The 25181-nt window shown below is 37.3% G+C and overlaps 1 long non-coding RNA gene across 1 annotated transcript in view; it reads left to right on the forward strand.

Moving 5' to 3' along the window:
* The window catches only part of LOC144312876 (uncharacterized), a 53139-nt gene extending 41671 nt beyond the window's left edge, over positions 1-11468 (forward strand). The window contains exon 3 of the long non-coding RNA XR_013378519.1: positions 11360-11468. This is a non-coding gene — a long non-coding RNA (uncharacterized LOC144312876). The remainder of the gene's footprint in view (positions 1-11359) is intronic.
* Positions 11469-25181: the final 13713 nt, after the last annotated feature.

Here is a 25181-nt window from a genome sequence, read left to right on the forward strand (position 1 = left end):
AGGAATGTATTTATAATTAGAAAAGTTGGAAAATACCTGGATTACTGCTGGCTGATAATTTTATCTAACACTTAATAGTTTAAAAAAACCTTTTATATCAGACTCTCAGTTATGCTATATGTATTTTTGAGACAGAAACATATGTACAAACAAATTTGACTATTTCAATCAAAATGCCTGCACAAAATTGATTTAAAACAAATCCATAAGTCAGCTAACTAATTAATTTTACCATCCTTTTACTAACTTGATATTTATTTTTCCTAAAGAATAAATCAAACAATTAAACTGGTAAAAAAACAAACAAAACAAAAAACAAACGAACAAACAAAAAAACCCCTCAATTTGTTCATGCGTGTAGTCCTGGTTTTTATTTTATTTATTTTATTTTTTAAAGATTTTATTTATTTTTTCATGAGTGACACAGAGAGAGAGAGGGAGAGACAAAGGCAGAGGGAGAAGCAGGCTCCATGCAGGAAGCCCAATGTGGGACTCGATCCCAGGACTCCAGGATCACTCCCTGGGCCAAAGACAGACGCTCAACTGCTTAGTCAACCAGGTGTCCTGGTTTTTAAAGCTGAACTCTGATTTTTCTCAAAGTTTGCTGTCAACATTCCTGCCAGGTTTACATATATTTCTCTTAGAAGACTTATAGTGGATCTCTGCTTCTGTTACTAGTAGTTTTAATGGTCAGGGAACCAGCTTATCAGGAGAATATTGGGAAAGTGGCAGGGGAGAGAAACCCAAGTTAGCGTAGGGCCTATAAAGAAAGGAATGGGTGGGGGTTAGGGTGGAGGCAAATTTGAAAGCAAGTGATGGGGCTGAGTCACAGGTAGGGATGCTATAAGCTTGGATTAGTAGAACCAGAATAATGGGGTCAAACACAACTGATGATCAAAAACAGGAGACTAGCTGAATAAGAGGTACAAGAGAGGGGTGCCTGGATGGCTCAGTGGTTGAGCGTCTGTCTTGGCTCAGGTTATCGTCCCAGGATCCTTGGGATTGAGTCCCTCATCGGGCTCCCTGCAGGGAGCCTTCTTCTCTCTATGCCTTCTTCTCTCACTGCCTCTCTCTGTGTCTCTCGTGAATAAATAAATAAATAAATAAATATATATATATATATTTTTTTTAAGAGAACAAGAGAATAGGTGAAAACCAGAGGTCAAGACCAGGTCACAGTTAGAAAAATTACTGGGAGAACAGCAGCAGACACATGCCCAAGAGATAAGAAAGCTTTAAAACAAAGGTACAGTCTATTCAGCAGGAAATCTCCTCTTTCTTGCTGAAGCAGGAAACAGATGATATAATTTACAGAGTAAAAGCATCCCAAGGCCTTGAGAGCTAACATCAATGCCATCCTCAACAAGTCAGCATCCTAACAGATCCCAAGAGTGGGAGAGGGGTAGGTGGGGCAGATGGTCCCTCTGAGATGTTCAAATTAAATCAGTCGTTTTTAAAGCATATATTGACTTTGTAATTATATTTTCCAAAGAATAATTGGTCATTGGTGGCTTGGCATTATGAAATAGAGTCTGACAACAGAAGAATTTAATTTAGGACTCTCAGAATATCCAGGCCAAACAGTTGCTATAGTTACTATGAATTGGAAAAAAAAAAAAAAAAAAGAGAGAGAGAGAGAGAAGAGAAATTTTACATAGCATAAAGAACTATAAATATAAGCTTCAGTTTCCCACAAAAGTGATTAATGTGACTCAGGCTCCAACAACAACATAAAAAAATGTAACACATCGTATATTAGACCAAGATTGAAATCGTGGGTAGGCTATTGTGGCCATAAAAATAGACTTTATTAGTCTAATAATACTTTACATTTTATTTTATAGAAAATATCTATCTCTGAGTACTCAATGGATCATAGAATAGTAAAATAAAAAAACTGATTCACAATTAAACATACATGGGAAGAGTGATTATAATAAAATCACTTTTGATCATTAAAAATGTAGATTTGCCTGAGGAATTAATACATCTCAACTCTGTTGGAGGAGCAAAGTAACTCATGAAACCCATTTTGAAAGGGACAATCTATTCCAAGCAGTAAAGCAAGACAGTTTTCTAGGAGGTTTGATTTGCAGTCTGTAATGTACCAAGATTCTCACACATATAAGTGCCTGTAAGCACCCCATTGTACTTCAGGGGAGTTTTACGAGCCAACTCTGAGGTTATAGAACAGTAAGAAAATTTAGAAAGATGAGAGCTCTCAGAAATGACATATAGGATTTCCATTTTTTTTTGTATCTGTATGATCTTAATTTTTGTAGATAACTTTTAAAATCCTATTTCTAACAATTTCCATTCAAATTAAGTCAATAAATGTATTTAAAATGCAATCTGGTGATTTGGACAAGTAGCATATACTTCCCTTCTAAAACATGTACTTACTAAAAATGTATATTTACATAGATTGCCTTTTTTTTAGGATCTTAAGAAATAATCTGAAAATGGTTTTCAAATATAGTATTTCTTTGGATCTTTGAAGACAAGAGTCTGATGAATTTAGCAAAATTTCTGGCTTTAACAAGGAAAGGGCTTGCTGATAGTTGCAAAGTTTGCTGGAAACACCTTGAATTTTATCCTTTTCCCAAACACAAGCAACAAAACTTGTGCCTGCCCCTTTTTTAGAGGAGGGGGTAACCAAGATGTTTCACATTCACCAAGGCAACCTACATAGACAGCAAATGAGCAGAGGAATTCTTTTTTTTTTTTTTTTTTTGACTGAACACATAGGCATGCCTAGCTTTATTGGTGTTCAATTTGCCAACATATAGAATAACACGCAGTGTTCATCCTGTCAAGTGCCCCCCTCAGTGCCCTTCACCCAGTCACCCCTAACCCCCTGTCCACCTCCCCTTCCACCACTCCTAGTTCGTTTCCCAGAGTTAGGAGTCTCCCATGTTCTGTCTCCCTTTCTGATATTTCCCACTCACTTTTTCTCCTTTCCCCTTTATTCCCTTTCACTATTTTTTATATTCCCCAAATGAATGAGACCATATAATGTTTGTCCTTCTCCGATTGACTTACTTCACTCAGCATAATACCCTCCAGTTCCATCCACATTGAAGCAAATGGTGGGTATTTGTCATTTCTAATGGCTGAGTAATATTCCATTGTATACATAGACCACATCTTCTTTATCCATTCATCTTTCGATGGACACCGAGGCTCCTTCCACAGTTTGGCTATTGTGGCCATTGCTGCTATAAACATTGGGGTGCAGGTGTCCCAGCGTTTCACTGCATCTGTATCTTTGGGGTAAATCCCCAGCAGTGCAATTGCTGGGTCTAGGGCAGATCTATTTTTAACTCTTTGAGGAACCTCCACAGTTTTCCAGAGTGGCTGCACCAGTTCACATTCCCACCTGCAGGGCAGGAGGGTTCCCTTTTCTCCACATCCTCTCCAACATTTGTGGCTTCCTGCTTTGTTAATTTTCCCCATTCTCACTGGTGTGAGGTGGTATCTCATTGTGGTGTTGATTTATATTTCCCTGATGGCAAGTGATGCGGAGCATTTCCTCATGTGCATGTTGGCCATGTCTATGTCTTCCTCTGTGAGATTTCTGTTCATGTCTTTTGCCCATTTCACGATTGGATTGTTTGCTTCTTTGCTGTTGAGTTTAAGAAGTTCTTTATAGATCTTGGAAACTAGCCCTTTATCTGATACCGCAATTTCAATGCAGTGCTTCGCAAGGTGCTTTAGAGTTACTCTAGATGCTAAATAAAAATGTGGATCCTTGGGCCTCATTCTCAGATAATGAAATCGCATTCCTAGTGAAGGATTATGGGAATCAGAATTCTCAACCAGGTCCCAGGTGATTCTAAGGCGCTCTAAATCAGAAAACTTCTGTTAGTGGCTCTTTTGCTCACTATTTTGGCAAATACTTTGCTTACCTTGATTATCATGGATCTGAGGGAAAGAAGTAAGTTTTTCCTGTAAGTCCCTAAGGAATGGTGAACCTGGAGCAACTGCAGTCAACCAGTGAAGACCTCATTCTCGTATTATCTGACATGCTCTCTCTGATGGAGTTTTGCAGTTTCAAGTTGAGGATTATGTTGCTGTTTCATTGTTGTGAGACTTTATAGTTTTCCTCTTTATAGTTTTTTTTTTCCCATCTGACTGTGAGAAAAAGATTCAATAGTGGTTTTTTCTTTATATCTTTGTATTTCTGTGTTTTCTTTTACCTTTTATTTAGTATCTCCTTGAAATTTCACTTTTTTATTAGTTCAGTAGAGGAATAAATATATTTTTTGCCCATGTGATTGTTTCTTAGGTTTTAGTATCCTTTCCTTTTCCTTTCTTTGATACTTTTGCTACTTTTATTTTTAAATGTAAACTGTAAGTAAAGAATACTGATCAGTAACCTTTCTCTCAATGCATTATCTTTAAAAAAAAATCTTCCTTCAGGGTAATTGTGTTTTTTTTTTTTTTTCCTTTATAACTGGTTTTCTGGCTACTGATTAGGAAAGGACCCTGGCCTTTGCTTCTGCTTCCTTTCACATTGGAGATAAGATAATGAGGAGGGACATTACTGTCCCAGATTGGGTTCTGGCTCTGGCTTCTGATTCTGCAATTGTTGGATTTTTGCAAACTCTTTCCCTCTCTCCCTTCTCACACAAAACTTCAGAAAAGCAGAACTTCATGGTACTTGTGGCTTTCTCCAAGAGGAGAAAAAAAATCTATCTACCATTTTTCTCTTCCCTCTTCTCTTTATTTTTTCAAAGTTAATATGCTCAAAGAGAAAATAATTGATTTCATTATGTTTCTCCGGAATTTTCAAAGGAGATCAGAGAGAAGTAGTACAGGTTAGAAAGGAATTCTGGGCCACTTGTTTACTAGATACTTGATAACACAAAACCTGTAAAAGTTGTAAATAATTTGACAATCTGAACCCTCTTATTTACTATGAAAGACATTTCATTGGGGAAATATAGCATTAAATTCTGAATAGAATATTTGGATTTACTTTTGCTGGATATAGATACTTACTTCATCTGAATAAAGATAGAATAACTAAAATTAATAAAGAATTCTCAAACTTTTATCATCATCAGGAGTTTCAAGTTTCTCCCTATTGTTTTTCTTATAAGTATACTTCACAAGTAGATCTGATTCTCATTCCCCCCCCACCCCCAATCATCTCATTCTCTCTAAAAGTTCCCTGAGTATGGATGCTTGAGTCTATATGGTTATAATATTATTTTCAGTAAGAGTTCATGTGAAGAGTTATATGGGCTGTTTATAAAAATCCACTTTCTAGAAAATATATTCAGGTTTGCTTTTCCATGACTGAATGAGAGGGGAGTGTCTATAGAGAATTAAAGGACTACAAAGTTTGGTAATTCTGGGTTGGAAGAGTCAATCTCTTTGGTTTCCTTTTCCTTTTTATTAAGTACCTTTTCAAAAGTGATAATTTCAGTATTATTAGTTCAACTGAGGAATCAATGTATTTAATTTTAATTTTTTTTGCCTACCTTTTTGATTTTGTTTTATGCCCCCTCTCTTACACACACACACACACACACACACACACACACGCCCCATTCAGGAATTTGAGTTGCTTTAGGATTCAGATGTTCATTTCTTTCATCCAATTCTATCATTTTTTGGACAACTCCAACTAGCAATGAGCAAGCCAAATATTTAAAAAATGCAACTAGTAAAGTAAGAAAAAAAAAAAAACCTTCTACTAATTTTTCCCCACTTTGGACTTCATAACAAATATAGCAGACAGCAGGAATGGTTTAGGGAAATACACACTGAATGTTATAATAACTATAACTATATCTATATCATTATTTCTGTTCCCTTTATTTGGCTGACATTGCTATGCACTGGGCTTCTCTTAGTTTTTACCCTTTCCACAGGAAGTTTTTCTAGTTTATTTTTTAATCTTAATTCTACCTGAACTGACCTCAACCCATCTTAATGGAAACATTCTTTTAGAGAAGAAAAAGAGGCAGCTTAGCTGAAGGCTGGTAGAAATCTCATTGAAATACCACTCATTAAATCTTTATGGTTAAGAAGAGGAAGGAGTGGCCTTACCACACAATAGAACTTCCATATACTGTCATTTTGCTTTCCTCACAAATGCAAATAAAATTGCAAATATCATTGCCACTGTATGTAATAGTTAAGACTGAGTTAGGCAACATATGCATAGCATATTTCAGAAATATTGCCACAGTAGTTAAGCTGCATCAAGTTAACTCATAAAAGTGTATTCTACTTGTTTCAGGCATTTAAAAAATTTAATACTAAGAGTCTTCAAAAGTAGAGTATTTCCAGAGGCTTTTCAAATTCACAATGCACAATGCTTGAATAATGGACACTAGATGTTAAAGGATACCTATAATGCTGAATAAATGCTAGCTGGGATGTTTTATGATCAAACACAGAAGCTGCACAATGAAATAGCTATTTTACACTCTAATTAACCCAAGGTTTATACTTGGCAAGCATTTTTAAAAGCTTTGCTTCTGGTTGAACACACTTCTTCTGTTTTAACAATTATTCCAGAAGTCTGACTTATAAGAGTAAGAGGTAGCTGCTACCTCTTAAAGGAAGCATTTATAGAAGTATTGATAAATTTCAAATAATGTAATATAAGGAGAAACTGAAAGTTAAGGTATAAAAGAATTGTACCTAAAAGAGAGATGGGCATTCACAGTCAGTTCACAAGAAGCAGGAAATGTAACATATTTATCTGCTTGCCTGGGTTTCATTGTGTGGTAGATGCAAGGTGACTAACAGCTGTCACAGATCAACAGGATTAGAACTAAAACAGCACTAGATATCAAAAACATACAGATAGTCACTAGGTGAGTGAATAAAATTTTAAATTAATATGTTAGGTTGAAGGACATGAAATTGCCATTTTTATTGGTCAGAAGCAACAGAGAATTGAGAATTTCATGTGATTCAACTTTAGATCTTTCAGAACCAAAATAAAGGCCTTAAAAATAATTCAATCCAAGGTTCTTAGTCTGGGGTTAATATGGGTTGATTTCAAGGAGACTAGGAGTCCTCATCTATTTATACATTCAATTGATAGTTTGAGGGAGCCAAGTACTGTTATAGTAACTGGGGATATAGACATGAAAAGGACCAGTCCCTTGCCCTCATGGATATTACATTTCAGTTTGACACTTAAACATAATACAATTTCATAGCTGAATTTTATGCAAAGCTTTCTGTCTTATGTATCTATATGCATTTTTCGGGAGGGAGAGCTCACTGAACGCATGAAAGTGGTTTATGATCACCAAGAGATTACGAACTAGTAACCTATTACACCCTGCTCACCTGATCAATGAAGAAGCCAAAGCCCAGACACTGAGTGATTTGCTTATTGTAGTGGAGTTCATTCAGTAGTGACTGATTTAGGATCAGCACCCGGGCATCCTGGTGTCTCTCTTAGCCACTATTTCACACTGTAGGGGAGATAATCTATGATTTTTTCATTTATTTTCTCTATTTTTTCTTTTTCATAGTATCTACATACCATTTTGACTCAATAAATTTCATTTAAAGAGTTGAGTGTCTGGTCAGACAGATCTTAATACTAATTTCAGCATTACTGTAAATTAGCTTTGTGATTTCAGAAAGTTGCTTAAAGCCTCAGAGCCCCAGCTGCAAGAGATGATGAGAATGATGAGAATAAATCATAAGTGACAGATTATTGTGAGGATTACATGAGACCATTTATATACACACATACCCCCCTCTCTCTTCTACTACTTGCTATAATGCTTTTCAGCTGATAAGACAATCAACTATTATTATTTTTATAATATCTAAGACTTTATAAAGCATAGTCTTTGGTGTCAGTTCCCCAGGCTCTAAAAAATCACTCCCTCCTTCTTCACCAGATTATTATTTAAATGGCAGCTATTAGGCTTTCACTTAATTCAGGGGAGATGAAAAAGGCAGTAGTGACTAACCACTACAGAGCCTAGAGCATGTACTCGGGAGCTTGGCTGCCTGCGTTCAAATCCAGGCTCTACCACTTACTATGTAGGTGATCTTGGGCCAGTTACACAGATTTTCTGTGTCTCGGTTTCCTACACAGAATGGTGTCAATCAAGTAGCTACTTCATAGAGCTGTTATGAAGATAAATGGCTTAACATACTACCACAGTGTTGAGGTGGACATTACTAAGCTTGTTTTAAAATACGAGCTAAGACATTTTAAGAGGGGTTGGCCACATTACTATGTGTGGCAGAGCTATTTTTTGAACTCAGAGTCAGTGCTTCTTCAATGTCATTAAAAAAAAAAAAAAAAAGATACGACAGGCCCTGGTGTGCCCTCTGTTCTCAGCATGGCCTTCTATAAGTCTTTGTCCTCCTGGAGAGGAATAAGAGAAACTGCCCAGAGTGCCCCCTCTTCATTGGCATTCAGCCAACACTCTGTGGACCCAACAATCACCTTGAGTGCTTAAATCTGTACATCCAGTGATCTCTTTTGCCATCCTATTTGAGACTGCCTCAAGTGCAAAGTTTCCATAAGGTTATAAATTCCTTGAGAGCAGCCTCTGTGTCTTTATTAGTACTAATACATTTTATAAAATGCCAGGCACATAGTAGATTATCAGAGAATCATATATCTATTTCACATGATTTTCTTATACTTTGTTCCTTGTGCTTTTATATGCTGTCTGAATTTTGTATAATAAGCATGTGATAGTTTTTTAATTTAACAAAACATAAGCTATTGTCCCTGTAAAAAACAACATGTAGATTGATTTGTTGGTGACCTGCTATATCTGTCCCTTTGAAAACTGTCCTTTGTCTTTGGCAGGGTGGAGTATGTGCATGTCCTTGTCCAAGAGGTTTGTGGTTGATATTCTCTGGTGGGAACAGGGTTCAGCCCCCTCCTTCTTGCAGGGATAAAGGAGTGACTTCGAAGAGCAGTCAGATCAGGAAGTCCCTGGAGGCCAGCTCTTTTTCCCACAGTCTTTTCCGTAGTCTCTGACTCAGAGTGAAGCTGGCTCTGGTCTCTGGAATCCTCTCTGCTCTCTATACCTAGTGTTCCAGAACTGTTTTCCAAACAAAGAACAGGACATGTTAAGTCTGTGACCTAAGCTTTACTGATATGAAAGAGATGAGTGAAAGGGAAACCAGACCTTCTATGACATTCTGTGAACAAAATAGTTTTTAGAGAAAGCTAGTTCTTGTATGAGAAGACAGAGAGTGAGGATGGGGCAGGGAGTAAATTCCTTGTTATATTTTTCTTATTCCCTTCCCTCTGAAAACTATTTCTACTTGCAGGCAGTGACACTGTTGATGCTAAAAAGACTTCCAAGGATTTCAGAATATATACTTAGATACCAACTTAGAATGCAAGTTATCTATATTGTTGTAGAAAATGGTATGTGTATTTTCTACTACATTGTTCATTTTGTATTTCAAAGAAGAGATACTTTTAGATTTCCTTAGGTCTAATTACCTCAAATGCTTCCATTGAAGTGTTCCTAAATGGGAGAGGAGTAAGAATAAATATCTTCAGAGTGTAGGGGAGCTGGTTTGGGGAGTATCTTCTCAAGAAGCATATAGGAAATTTGAGAATTGTTTTGTATCCTATTATTTTAGAAAATCAGACAAACTTTCATTTTGATCTTCAAAAGATATTCCAGGAAAATGCATCAGGCTTATTATTTGGCTTGAATCACCCTTTATTTGTCAACATGTATCTATGTGCATTTACTTGTTGCTGTTTCAAAAGCATGGTCTTAGATGATGGAGGGTTTTTTGTTTGTTTGCTTTCTAGGATAAACAGGGACAAAAAAACTCGCACAAAGGACTATATGGAGGACTATATATGGAATTGTTCTAGAGTCTAGAGTCTTTAGGTTGTAGGGTCCTAAGTTATTTGACAATGGCATTTTATTTTTAAAGAAGAAATTGCTTTTAGTCACTCTGCTCAGGAGGGGCTATATGCATTGTAAATATATTATGATGTTTTTATGTACTGAATGTCTAACTACTAGTATTTAATATGTAACATTTGCATCATTTTGTAAACTTTCTGACAAATAAGTAGAACTTACAGAATATTCAATGTTTGAATAATCTTCTAAATTCATATGAATTATCATAATATGAACTGATAGGTGAAAGAAACAAGAGTGGTGGGTTTAGTAATTAAAGGGGCAACATCTCCATAAGAACACACTCTAAGACCAGGAAAAGAAAATCCAAAAAAGACCTTGTCACTTTTTCACATTAAGGAGGATTAAGAAGGCCTAGGAAGAAATATAAGGCACATCATGGAGGAAACTTCCACCAATTTAAGGGGCCAAGTTACACGTGCCTATGTTTGATTTTTAGGCATATATTAAAAATACAATTTTTAGGGCAGCCCTGGTGGCTTAGCGGTTTAGTGCCGCCTTCAGCCCAGGGCGTGATCCTAGAGACCTGGAATCGAGTCCCACATCGGGCTCCCTGCATGGAGCCTGCTTCTCCCTCTGCCTGTGTCTCTGCCTCTCTCTCTCTCTCTGTGTCTCCCATGAATAAATAAATAAAAACCTTAAAAAATACAATTTTTAGACATGTATTAAAAACACAATTTATAGCAGAAAAGTCATGGAATTATTCAGCTACAGTGGGCTTCAAGCAAGTTTATCATTATAAACACTATCTCCATATCATAGTTGGACAACTAAGGTAAAGAAAGTTGCCCAGGGATCCCTGGGTGGCGCAGCGGTTTGGCGCCTGCCTTTGGCCCAGGGCGCGATCCTGGAGACTCCGGATCGAATCCCACGTCGGGCTCCCGGTGCATGGAGCCTGCTTCTCCCTCTGCCTGTGTCTCTGCCTCTCTCTCTCTCTCTGTGACTATCATAAATAAATAAAGAAAAAAATATTAAAAAAAAAGAAAGTTGCCCAAATTCATGTGACTGACAAGTGGTAAAACAGAGATCATCACTCATGTTTTCTGCATCCCAGTGCAGAATTCTTCAAGTTTATATTCTGTTGCTTTCCCCTGGGTCAAACAGTTTTAGTGTGATTAGTGTCTTCTGGGTGGTGATTCAAGCACTTTGTTTTTAAAAATGGCATTTTTTTTTTTTTTTTTTTTTTAGTATGGGCAATTTAAGTAATGGAGACAGGATTGTTACAAACAGCATGCTTATTAATACTTATTAACTATCTTAGGCTTCAATTTGGAGACTAGCACCTTAAATGAATGAGTCATCCAGATCCCAACTTAATGAAAATGATATATTCCTAGGGAATATTCTTATATGGAATTATTTTAGTAATCTAATTTTAAACAGCTGGAACTCATTTGTTAAGCTGTAGTCTATTACACTTTTTGAAAAGAATATGCGTGTTTTTTTTTCCCCAGGAAGACACAGAAATTTCTGAAAAATCTGAATACATCCCTCAAGTTGAACTTTCAGAATGGCTGGGTAGCTTTGTCCTCCACCTGTGTCCAGCTATTAGTATTAAGCTGTGGTAAGCACTTTTTTCAAGACTGAGGGCCTGGCTGCCTTCCAGGGTCCCATTGTTTATGAACTTCCTTTTATTTAATGTTCTATTTCTACAATTACAGATGTTGTTAAATCTGATCAAGAACCCAGGTGTGCTACCTCTTACATACAGGCCCATGTTATCTTAAAGGTCCAGGACCTACAGGCTAGTTGGAACAGAGGAGCAGACAAAGAAGAAACGAATATTTATTGTCTTGACTCCAAAATATGGTGAGAGAACTCTGCAAAATACAGAAGGTTAAAAGATTGCTACAACTCCTTCATTGTGGTTTGTTTTATATACCACTGCATGCTGTACGCAGATGGATTCCTATTTATGAGAAATGAGAAGCAGAGTGTGGCCCACCCTGACTCCTCACCTTGCTCTTATCAGACTGCATCTGACAAATGAAACAACAGGAAGTTTTGCTGGAAGCTGTTGATGGCTGGGGTTAAACAGCAAGCAGTGAGTGGTCTAGAAATGTTATAATACTAAGCACCGATGTTGTTTCTACCACAGTGTTGTAGAAACTGGATATGTATATATTCAGAGCAAACTTCTGGCTTTGGGTTTTTCTTCTACTTCATTTCTGGGAAAGTGTCCCTTGTCTGACATGGTACATTGTGTTCCAGCTCATACTATTCAGGTGCACAACTAAACTTTTCTGAAGAGAGAGGGAATAATGGGGTACAATGTAGTCCTTCCTGTTCCTTTAGTGTATTAGTCAGGGTTCTCCATAGAGACAGAACCAATAGGATATATATAATTAAGTATTTAATACACTTTATAATTATACCACACTTAGAATAATGTTTAATCAAATATGTGGTACAGCATGGACCAGTCAAATTGACAAATAAAATTAACCATTGCAGGGTAGCCCGGGTGGCTCAGCGGTTTAGCGCCGCCTTAGGCCCAGGGTGTGATTCTGAAGACCCGGGATCGAGTTCCATGTCAGGCTCCCTGCATGGAGCCTGCTTCTGCCTCTGCCTGTGTCTCTGCCTCTCTCTCTCTCTCTCTCTCTTTCTCTCTCTCTGGGTCTCTCATGAATAAATAAATCAAATCTTAAAAAAAAAAAAGAAGATTAACCATTGCACTCAGTCAATTCTTTAAGGGCTTTGTTGTCTATACTTGCACTTTTTTCTTCAGCCTTCCCATTCCATTTCCTGTTGATAAATTACCCCAAATATATACATATATATATATATATATATATATATATATATATATATATATATGTATGTATATGACAGATACTTTGCTCACACTTGTACCCTAAAGAAGCACTAAGTGGAAAACTTATATCTATCTTTTTGTAATATTCTTATTCAGGTATTCATATTATGCAGTTGATGGTGAGCTCCATTGACTTACGTTAAAATTTAAAAGTATTACAGGCTGCATGTTTATGATTATAAGAGACTGCATTCTATCATTCTATCCCTTTTCCTCTCATTTCTATATATTACCAGGCTCTATTCTAGTTTAACTTGTTATCTTATAGTGATTTTGGTCAGGGGCAAGAGGCTTACCCATGCAGGAGAAGAAGCATGTGTCTGTATGGACTAATATACAGGATTAAACTGTTTGGATTTCTCAGTCTGCTATATCTTGTCTCCATCCATGTGCTGCCGTGTCTGGGACCCTCAGAATCCTGACTTATTCTGTGAATGAAAGAGAAAATATTTCAATTGTTTTAATTTCCTATCTTAAAAAGAACTAATAGCTTAATTTTTCTTTGCATTCATCTCTAAATTTCACCCAGTTCATCTGTCTAAATTTAACAGATCTTTTTGCAAGAGAAGATGTGGGAAAAGAAAAATATCAATCATTTCTAAATAAGTTCTCAAACACTTATTAATTGTCCAATGTGACCAAGGTCTTACCATTGAGTATAAAAAAAATGTAGGATGAAGAAGCGGAAAGTTTTTAACCAGAGGGGTTGGAATTATTATTGTTTACTAAAAAATATCCCACTTTGTTCTTATATCTCATTAAAACAAGTAAAACAAGATCAATTGTTATTTTCAGTGGTTACCATATTATCAAAACTCTTGAAGAACACTGCTCAACTAAGTATCAAATGTAAATGTTTTAAAATATTAGGTAGAGGAACTTTATGACAGGAAATGCTTAAAAAAGTAAACCTCTAACATCTCAGATACCTTGATTCCTATGTTAGATTAAGACACATTTTTGTTGTTTAGAGTAAGTGAAACAAATGCTTGAGATATTTTGCTGTGTAGTATGTATTTGTGTGTGCATGTACATATATATTTTAACTGAACATAGGCATAAACACATTCCTTAGGAAATTAAGCAGTCTACCTGAATGTTTCTAGATAAATTTACTCAAAAGTAGATCCTTTGACTATGTTAATTTCAATCAAATTTCCATCATTCGAATGGGTGTTATTTAAATCTACATATGGTCATTTTTTCCATGCAGATGTCCCTAACTACTTGCTGCTTCTCTCCCAACAACATCTCATCTCAATGCATAGGATCCTCTATTGCACTATTCCATTAGAAGTGGTCAGCAGAGTTAGAAGTCTCTCATGTTCTGTCTCCCTTTCTGATATTTCCCACTCATTTTTTCTCCTTTCCCCTTTATCCCTTTCACTATTTTTATATTCCCCAAATGAATGAGACCATATAATGTTTGTCCTTCTCCGATTGACTTATTTCACTCAGCATAATACCCTCCTCAAAGAGTTAAAAATAGATCTGCCATATGACCCAGCAATTGCACTGCTGGGGATTTACCCCAAAGATACAGATGCAGTGAAACGCCGGGACACCTGCACCCCGATGTTTATAGCAGCAATGTCCACCATAGCCAAACTATGGAAGGAGCCTCGGTGTCCATCGAAAGACGAATGGATAAAGAAGATGTGGTCTATGTATACAATGGAATATTACTCAGCCATTAGAAACAACAAATACCCACCATTTGCTTTGACGTGGATGGAACTGGAGGGTATTATGCTGAGTGAAGTAAGTCAATCGGAGAAGGACAAACATTATATGGTCTCATTCATTTGGGGAATATAAAAAATAGTGAAAGGGAATAAAGGGGAAAGGAGAAAAAGTGAGTGGGAAATATCAGAAAGGGAGACAGAACATGAGAGACTCCTAACTCTGGGAAACAAACTAGGGGTGGTGGAAGGGGAGGTGGGCGGGGGGTGAGGGTGACTGGATGATGGGCACTGAGGGGGCACTTGATGGGATGAGCACTAGGTGTTATTCTATATGTTGGCAAATTGAACACCAATAAAAAATAAATTTATAAAAAAAAAGAAGTGGTCAGCAATGTGTTAAGCATACATATATGTCTGAGATATTCAGGTTACACAGACTTCTGATAAAATTATACTATGTATAGTTTTGTATGCATGAGTGCAAAAGTCCAGATTTCAAATTCAATAGAGACAATATAAAGAGAAATTGGTTTGCCTGGGCATCATAAAACTTGTATTTCGTCTTCTCTAATACTAACTACTAGACTTAGTAGTGGGTCAGTGACTTTTGAAAGTTAGTTTCCCTAGAAAGGAAATTTAGGGCATGTGGAGTCAGAATCAGCAGAAATAAAGAAGTGGTGAGGGAAGAGGAAGAAATTGGACTGCAATGAAGTCTCAGCAAAGGCCTCAGTCAATCCACTGTGGCACCTGAACTGGGATGACTCTGCAGGACAGTTCTGACTTGGGTTAGAGGCAATGAGGTCTTTATACTCCTCTGCAAACCACTTATTGAATGTGTGCTGCTTTTGAGAAGGAGGAATTACATTGAGCAAGTTGGGTCTCTTCCTTTCAGGGCAGTATCTGGAGCAGACTTGGCTTGCAGTGTCAGAAATTGGAGAAACAAGTGTTTCAGTCCTGAAGAACGATCTAGATATTTCATTGTAGTCTACCCCTTGAACTCCTCAGATACATCTGGTTCATATGAATTTTGGGAATACCTCCTTTGAGATTCTGATTGATATCTCCACCATTGCAGTGATCCAACTGAAACCTTTTCCCTTTCTACTATTCATTCTAGATTCCCCTTATCCCTGGCTCTCATCTCTGCTGGTCTTGGTGGATTAACTGGTAACCCAGACTCTCCTTCCTGAAAGGTCTGAACCCAGATCACCATGCTCCTTTCAGGCTATTGCTGATACACTTGTCTATTTATCATCACAATTGCACAAGAGAATACTAAGAGATGACCAGGATGACTGGGTGACAAACACATTCTTTCCCGCCCTCGTTGTGTAACAGCAGCTCTTGTTGATTTGGATAAGATACCCCTGCAGGATGATGACTTATTTCCTTGCCTGCTGTGTCCTGAAACCTGGAGGGTGAGTGACCAGGGGCAGCTGTAGTTTAAATTCTGATGAAGCTTTTTCTATAGATCTTAGGTTAAGGGGACAAGAAGCACAAATTCAACAAACAAATTACTGGGAGTGATAGAGAGGTCACTCCTAAAGTGACTTTAAGTTACTTCTCCTGTGATGGAAATTGCTTGGCATTTCAACTGCCACATCTGTAAAAATGGAAGTCCTTGGTTTGGATGATCAATCTCTTACATTCTTTCCAATGCTGATAATCTGTGATTCTCCATATGATCTAAGATCATTCATGTTTCAGAAACTTTGAACATATGTGCAAGTCAACATCAATAGGATTTAAAAAATAACTATTTGTGGTGAACATACCTTTGAAAATGAAGCCCATTTTGAGGACTTGGATAATTTTGACCTCACAAAAATAATAATAGACTAAGATAAGATATGTGCTAATGATATTATTATTTCTATTTATACCTTTTTTCAGGTAAATCCTGAAAGACCAAGGGCTAGCATTGTTAGAATTATCATACTTCTGGGCTTCAACCTGGTTGAATTTCCATATTGTTATTGATATTAATTTTCATTGAAATCTTTGTAAATTAAGTGATATTATTTTCTTAGGTATCAGTCTCTCCATTAATGAAATGAGGCTACAAATATCTACCCACTCCTTCCCAAATAAAAGATTATTTATTTCTCTGATTCATTTCTGAAGTGTTTTTTTTTTTCTAACATGATATTGCAACTTAGTATTTTGAAGTCCAACATGTCTTAAGTTGCCATTAGAGACTATTACTGGTGCTTAAGCTTTTCAAAGTAGGTAACAGAAACATGAGGTTTACAATGGAACTTGATACATGATTTAAAAACTGAAACTAAAAAAAAACTAAAAAAAAAAAACAACTGAAACTAGAATAAAAATAAAACTAAGAAATACAAAATTTACCCTCTTGTTTGAATAGCATTTGTTAAATTAGTAAATTGCAAATACAACAGGATTGTTATTCACTCCTCCACAGTAGAAAAGGCACCCGCCCTTAACTTAGAACAATGTGACATCTATTTTCATAGTTCCCAGTCCTGTCTGCCATATATATAAGTGAAACAAAGCTGATTATTTTTATACTCTTTTGGTATGAATTCCTTTGATCTTTTGAAGCACAGATTTTACTTTGAAGTTTACAATGTCCAAGCCATCAGTTGCAAAGCACAAAGAAGGCTATTACATGGCATCTATGAGAAGACATTATTTCCTACCCTGTGTCAGTTGCCATGTTTTTAGCTATGTCTGTGGTCAATTAGCAATGCCTAAGATCCTTTCACTGATATTTGAATATAAATATGAAATAATATAATATAGCAGCATGTTTTAAGACATTTAAAACACATATATTAAATACACATTCATTTACTTACATACATACATACATACAAATACACATACATATTTTTTTCTTCTACTTAGTAATGCTTTCCTGCAATTGCATGTGGCAATGAAGAGAGCTTGAGATGGGATTTTAAGGACCTTAATTATAGTTCAGACTCTACTATCTATTAGTTATGTGACCCTGGACAATTTTCTTAACACCCCAGGGCTCAAATATGCCCTTTCTAAAATAGGGGGTTGATAGTGCTTCTTAATCTCTTTTTGGCTTTGGGCCCCTTTATGAGTGTGATGAAATCTATGGATACTCTCCCCAGAAAACATCAATAACACATATTTGCACTAAATTTTGTATGCTTTTGAAAAAGGTCATTGGCTTCCTGAAGTACATACACATCACGGGCTTGAGGGTAAGAACAACCAGACATAATAGGTTTTGAACTTTATATTTCTAAATGATAAAATGTTTTAAATTACCATAGGATTATGAATAATTCTTAATAAGTTCTTTGTGCTAACTTAGACCTTTCCTTTTAGTTCCTTCAGATGTATTTCAGGTTTGTCTCTTCCTGACACCAAACCTATACCTTGGGCTCCTAATAAGCAATCTTGTGGCTGGAGCTTAGTACAAAGCTTGTCAGAAGATAATCATGTGTGAGTCCAGCACATCTCTGGACCACCAGAAGGAAACAGAGTACTGACCCAAGTCAGTTTGGCTGACTTTATAAAGAAGCCACAAACCTGACTTAATAGTGGTCTCTTTATAAAGAAGCCACAAACCTGACTTAATAGTGGCTCATAAAATAGACTTTGAGATTTTACTCAACCGCAAACTTGCTCTGAGATAAGAGTGTGATGTAATTTCTAAAACTGTGTGTATAAGCCCATATATCTTTTAAAGAAGTTGATTTTTCATATCCTCGATGATCAAATTCCAGGGCACAGTACAGGTCATGCCACACTTAGTCCTGTGGGAGGCATGTCATGGGGATCATAATTGGAGTGAAAAAAAATTAAAGGAAGTGGACAACAAGAAGAAGGACCTGGAAACCTGGCTATATGAAGAATAGTCATAAGGACGAGGGACGTTTAACCAGGGAAGAGAAATCCAGGTTGTCGTCAAATATGAGCACAATATGGTAAGTAGAGCCATCTTACTCTGGGTAATTCTGGAGGTCAGAACTAAGCCAGTGGCTAGATTTAATTCAGTGTGGGCAAAGGACTTAGAAGAACAGTTTCTGGGCATATATGAGATGCACTCTTTTGTAAAGGGCTAGAGGGGAGCTGCAAGAAATGAAGCAGAAGTTGCATGACCACCTTTTCAGAGAGATTTTGGAAGGGATCCAGCTTGAGGGTAGAAGGAGGAAGAACAGTAGTTGGTGAGAGAGAGGCCTCACCTCAATGAAACCTAAAAGCAATTTCTTTTGTTTATGAGATTCTATAACTCTAGTTCTTTTTTTTTTTTTTTTTCAGGGTTGGGGTGGCTTGGGAGAGGTGGTTACTAGAAAGAAAGTATACTCTTTTCTGAATCTATAAAGGACACCATGAGAGAGAGACTGTCTGTTTGATCATTGATCCCAGAATGTACAGGTTAGTCTGGCAATTGAGATAAACATGAGGAATAGGAGGCCGTCACTCACTGTAACGATTCACAGATTACCTAGTAAAATACTTGACCTACAGAAATGAAGAAGCTATTGTAAATACATCCTGGCCACATACTAAGATTGCATTAAGTGGAAATAAGCAGATGTGGTAGAAATACTATCATACACACAATGTGTACAGTTGACTCTTGAACAATATCAGTTTGAACTGTGCGGGTCCAATTATATACAATTTTTGTTTGTTTTAAGAGTTGACAGCAAAAGCCACAAAGCATTTATTTACAGCTGCTCACCCCAGTCTCCACTGGACCGAATTGAAGGTGACTGGCACAGAGGTCATGCTGCTGCTGTCTGGGTACTTGGGGGTGGTCCACCAAGGCTATCAGCAGCCCCTGGGGGCCCTGGAATAGGTCAGAGCTGCAGCCATCCCTTGTGCCCCTTGGATCCAGCATCTAGGACTGGTGTGCAGGAGACTGAGCTGAAGTGGAACAGTGTGCCCTAAGGGCAAGGATGGTGCTGTGCAAGGAGCCCTGTGCCCCTGCACTCTGACATTGTACCCCACCTCCAGTCATCTGCAGGCCTGGAGCCTGCACCAGGTCAGGCCCCTCCCTGTGGCTATGCCCTAGCCCCTAGGCTGCATTCATGTTTAGCTGCAGCTGTGGACTGCCACTGTTTGGTGGTACACCTCCAGCTGCATTGTGCCTCCAAGCCACTGGTATCACCTGGGGGCCTGCCCAGTGGCTATCCCTAGGGCTACACTCCCTGTCTATATGCGGATGTTTTTTCAGTAAGTACAGTATCATAAATGTATTTTCTTTTTCTTATGATTTTCTTAATAACACGATCTTTTCTCATTTCCTTTATTGTAAGAATACAGTATACAATATATATATCATACAAAATAGGTGTTAATTGACTGTGTATATTATCCTAAGGCTTCCAGGCAATAGTAGGCTATTAGTGATTAAGTTTTGAGGGAGTCAAAATTTTATATGGATTTTCAGCTGCATGGGGGTTTGCACCCCCAACACCCATGTTGTTCAAAAGTCAACTGTATTTCATTTAATCTTTACAACAACCTTGCAGGGAAAGCCCTAATAGCATCCTCACCATCATTTCACAGAAAGAAAACACAAGTTTAGATAAGGTAAATAGCACGTAGTCATACAACTGGAATTTGAACTCAACAATCTGAGTTCATAGGCAATGTAGTTGACAATTACACCATACCACTGCCTCAACCAAATATGTTCGTGAAAAAGGTTCACGGTGTTATTTATTCTTTTTCATGAACAATATGTTATACATCCACAGTGGTTTTCAGTATAAGATTATTTATAAGAGTCCTTGAACAGATATGTTATGGAGAATCTTATAGGCAGGCACTTACTTGTCTAGGTGCTGAGGATACAGACACAGAACATCCATGTACCACTTACATTCTAGTGGACAAAAATAGTCAATAACAAAAAAGACATATAACCTGCTAGAAAGCAATAAGTATTATAAAGGAAAATAAAATAGAGCAAGAAAGGATAGGAAATGCTGAGTTAGCAGTTTTAGGTTGGGATGCAGGAAAAGCCCCATTGAAAGGTAATATTTGGAAGGTGGCAGGCCTTCCTCTGATCCAGGTGAATTAAAATTCTCCACCAGCTTTGCATGAAAATGTCTGGGGAACCTTGGAGAAACTCCCAGAATAGCACACATTGCTATTTTAACCCATAGTATGTACTTCAATGGTCCTGAAGGTAATGGATTAAGTAAAATGTGAAGATAAAAATAACAAGGGCAGTGTTCAGTCCTGGAATTGTTCATCAGTAATGAAGGCCAAGGTCCTTGGCTGCTGCATCCTCCCAGGTGAACTGTATGGAAGAATAAGCCATCTGCTTCTGGCTTGTGTAGCAGGAGGAAATGAACATTTCAGACCAGTCAGGCAGTGACTCCTAGGGAAACACCAGACATCTCCTGAGTAAATAGTATGCATTCTTGTGAGGTTTGTAGTGAACTCTGCCAACAAGAAAGATCTGACAGGATGTCCAGTGTTTTGCTAACTACCTCTAATAAGTCATTCTTGCTGCTGCATCAAACAGTATGAATTTTGTGGGAACCTTCTAAAGCTTTGAAGGGTCCAATGCTTTTTTTGTTCCCTTTCTTTACATATATGCAACTTTAGGCCAGGAAATTTATTTCTCATCCTTAGGTGTATCTTTTCCTCCAGACTGCTGAAGAAAAGGCATAGGAAACATGGGACATGCTCAGATTGACAAACTCTGCTTTTGTAGCTCAAGCATTATGACTTATTCATATTTGTATCTAACCCAGAGCTGTAATTATAACCATTTCTTGAATCTTGTGAGTAATGAATATCTGTTCCAAGTTAATAAGTATGATCTGTTTCAAGTTGAATAAGCTATTTTAGAAACAATAGACACAAAAAATATATCAAGCCTCTTAGTCCAAACAAGTATAAAATTCAACAACTACAACTTTTATTTAAAAACAAGCAGGCAAAAAATAAATAAATAAAAATAAATAAATAAATAAAAACAAGCGGGCAGGGGCATCTGGCTGGCTCAGCCACTAGAGTGTGTGATTCTTGATCATCTCAGGGATGTGAGTTCAAACCTCACGCTGGGCATAGAGTCCAGTTAAAAAAAAAAAAAAAGAAAAAGAAAAAAACAGAGCAAAAAAAGAAAAAAAGGCAGGCAAATCTAATATGTTAGATTATCTTTCATTTATTTTGAAAGAAGAATAAAAATAAATAACCAAATAGCAAGAAATACAGTTTGCTTCTTCAGAAAAAGGATCATAGGTATAGGAAGTAAACTATTGGTTACCAGAGTGCAGAGAGATGAGGGGGGTGGGAGAGTGAAAGAGGTAAAGGAGATTAAAAGACATAAACTTTCAGTTATAAGAATAATAAGTCATGATGATATACTGTACAGCACAAGAAATATAGGCAATAATATTATAATAACTTTGTATAGTAACAGATGGTAACTAGACTTATTGTGGAGATTATTTTGTAACACATAAAAATATCAAATCATTATGATATACACCTGAAACTAACAGGATATTGTATGTCAATTATAATTTGATTTTTAAAAAAACGATTACTTCTTGGTGTTTTGATTCTTAATACCTTTTTTCTTCTTTGAAAAAAAATCCCTTTACAGAATATGCAAGAAGATTAGTTGAAAATGATGTTTAGGGAGGAAATGAACACTAGCAAACCCAAACCACAAAATGTACCATGGTCTTTTTAAATAAGTGATTTTGTTCAGCTCTCTTTGTAAGCCATTTGCCTTCACATTTTGCAGTTTTTCTTGATGTGCAAAGATGATAAATGTTGATGGGAAAACACAAAATCTCACTTATGTTTTGCTTTTTAGAATGGGAATTTGAGAGTGGAAAGTAAAATTAAATGGCAGAGAATCATCATGTTTTCTGCCCCGATTCCCTTGAAACTTCCTGTAATTTTTTTTGTTTTTCCAAGCACTGAATGAAGACTTAAGTCTGACATTCCAAAGAAGAATGTTACTTGCATAGAAGTCACACTGAAATACGCAGCAAACAATTCTTGGGTGTTGGCATTTTAAGTAGAATCTGGCAGTAATTCACCTATATCTTTGTCAAAATGTCCATGTTGTAAGAAAAAGTGACTTTTAAAAAATGTCATGTTTCCTTTTGCCTGTGAAAGACTGAATATCTTCACCATTACTGCTAATAAAGTTGTTTGTGACATTTCTCCCCTTATATAAATAGTTACTTACTCTTAACCAATCCCAAATGTCTTTTGATTCACTGCAAAATAAAGTTTCTGATGGAAAAACTCAGGAAGAAGGAAGGAAGGAAGGAAGGAAGGAAGGAAGGAAGGAAGGAAGGAAGGAAGGAAGGGAGGGAGGGAGGGAGGGAGGGAGGGAGGGAGGGAGGGAGGGAGGGAGGGAGGGAGGGAGGGAGGGAGGGAAGGAAAGAAGGAAACAAGCAAGCCAGACAGCCTGCCCATGCTGTTAATCACCATGTTATACTCTCTCTCCCATTGTTTTAAATAGGAAATTTATTAGTCAGGAAAACAGAAGTCATTGTGAATTTCAAGCATGAAGGCATTCAAAATAGAAATCAGGTGCTTATAAAGGCAGGAGGAGAAGTTACCTCAGGTTTGCTGCTTTTAGGAAGTCAGGAAATTGAAGAAATTGCAAGAACTTGCTGACAATTATCACAGCTGTCTCTAGCACCAAAAAGGGTGGTTTTCAGGGAAATAGAGGCTTGCTATAATCTCATGTCTGTTGAAGTCCATGGGCCTTATACTCCAGCCTCCAGAGGACCAAAAATATGGCTTCTGCTTCCTTTTTTTCCCCCTCCTCTTTTTCTCCTCCTAAATGTCTAAGATGGAAACTGCTGGCAGGGAGTCTTGGAAATATAGTTCCCAGGTTTCTGGGACTTCTGATTAAGGTATTATACTAAGCAAAATAAGTCACTCAGAGAAAGACGATTATATGATTGCACTCATGTGAATTTTAAGAAACAAAACAGAATCATAGGGGAAGGGAGGGAAAATAAGATGAAATCAGAGGGAGATAAACCGTAAGAGACTCTTAACTATAGGAAACAAACTGAGGGCTGCTGGAGGGATGGTGGGTAGGGGGATAAGGTAACTGGGTAATGGACATTAAGGAGAGTACTTGAGGTAATGAGCACTGGGTGTTGTGTGCAATTGATGAATCACTAAACTCTACCTCTGACACTAATAATACACTATAATTAATTGAATTTAAATTTCAAAAAAATTGAGACTATACAAGGGAGAAAATGCTGAGTTACTAGCAGATAATCTGCCACTAGGAAAAAAAACAGTTTGCTAGATGTGAGAAAATAAGATAGTCCAAGACAAAACCCTAGATAGATAAACTAAAGACTTTAGACATACTCCAAAATCAAAATGTTAATTATCATAAGCCTCATAGTTTCACCAGAAACTAAACGATGCTAAACCTGAGGACTAAACCTCATGTCCTTTATTTGATAGGGTTCTATAACTGGATATTAAGAGGATGGTATTGCCATTATATCTCTTGTTTTGGAGGAAGGATTTTAAGAATATGTCATGCTATCCCTGTGCCCAACTATGAGCTATTATTATTTTAAGGGAATACATAATTGGGTTTCCTTCCTTCCTTTCTTCCTTCCTTTCTTTGAGATAAAAGGCATGCATAGGAGGGAGAGGTGGAGGGAGAGGGAGAGAATCTTAAGCAGACTCCACGCTGAGTGCAGAACCAGTGGGGCTCCATCTCACGACCCTGAGATCACAGCCTGAGCCCAAATCAAAAGACCAGCATTTAACTGATTGAGCCACTCAGACATGCCATCACCTTTTCTTTAATCAAGATTTTATTTATTCATTCATGGGAGGCACAGAAAGAGAGGCAGAGACCCAGGCAGAGGGAGGAGAAGCAGGCTACATGCAAGGAGCTCAATGCGGGACTCGATCCCAGGAATCCAGGATCACGCCCGAGCCAAAGGCAGACACTCAATCACTGAGCAACCCAGGCGTCTGTTTTTTTTTTTTTTTTTTTTTTTTTTTTTTTTTTTTAAGGTTTTCCCATTCCACCTTTCTGTAAAAAAGTCATTAGTGGATCAATATGAATCTGTCTAGAGGAAGTTCTGAAGTAGTGAACTGTAAATCTCAGAATATACCTCTATCTTAGATGAAACGTCTTGAAACATAACCCTGGGAACTTTCTAAAATTATGAGCTAAAATGCCATTCTGCAACCAGCCACTGGAATGCCATATGGTATGCTATGTATAATTAAATATCATATATAAATGTAAACAATAAAACACCTTTTTACATAATTTTTTCTTCTTGAATAATAGAAGAACTCCTGTTACAACAGATCAGATGTTTTTCTTGAGCCAGTTTCATAGCTCCTTCTCAATTCCCCTGGTTCTATGTAGCTTGATCCTACTTCTGGGCTAGGCCTAAGGCAAAGATTGAATACAATGCATTTGTAGTTGTGTAAGCTAGCTTGTTCTCTTTTTCCACTTCTCATCTATGCCAAATAGTTAAATACTAATGGACAGGTATAGATTTGAACTTGGACTGAGAGGGGAGAGAAACAAGGGGACAGGACACATATATTTATTCAAACTCCTCTCAAACATCTGTCTTACAGTGACTTCAGAATATGTCCCCCCATTATACTTGGGATCTTGTGCAACCATTTACTCATTTGCCTATGAAAGAAAAATGACATTATCTGTATTTTTTTTTTTTATTTATGATAGGCACACAGTGAGAGAGAGAGAGGCAGAGACACAGGCAGAGGGAGAAGCAGGCTCCATGCACCGGGAGCCCGACGTGGGATTTGATC

The sequence above is a fragment of the Canis aureus genome, chromosome 4 (genome assembly GCF_053574225.1).
Source record: "Canis aureus isolate CA01 chromosome 4, VMU_Caureus_v.1.0, whole genome shotgun sequence".
NCBI lineage: Eukaryota > Metazoa > Chordata > Mammalia > Carnivora > Canidae > Canis > Canis aureus.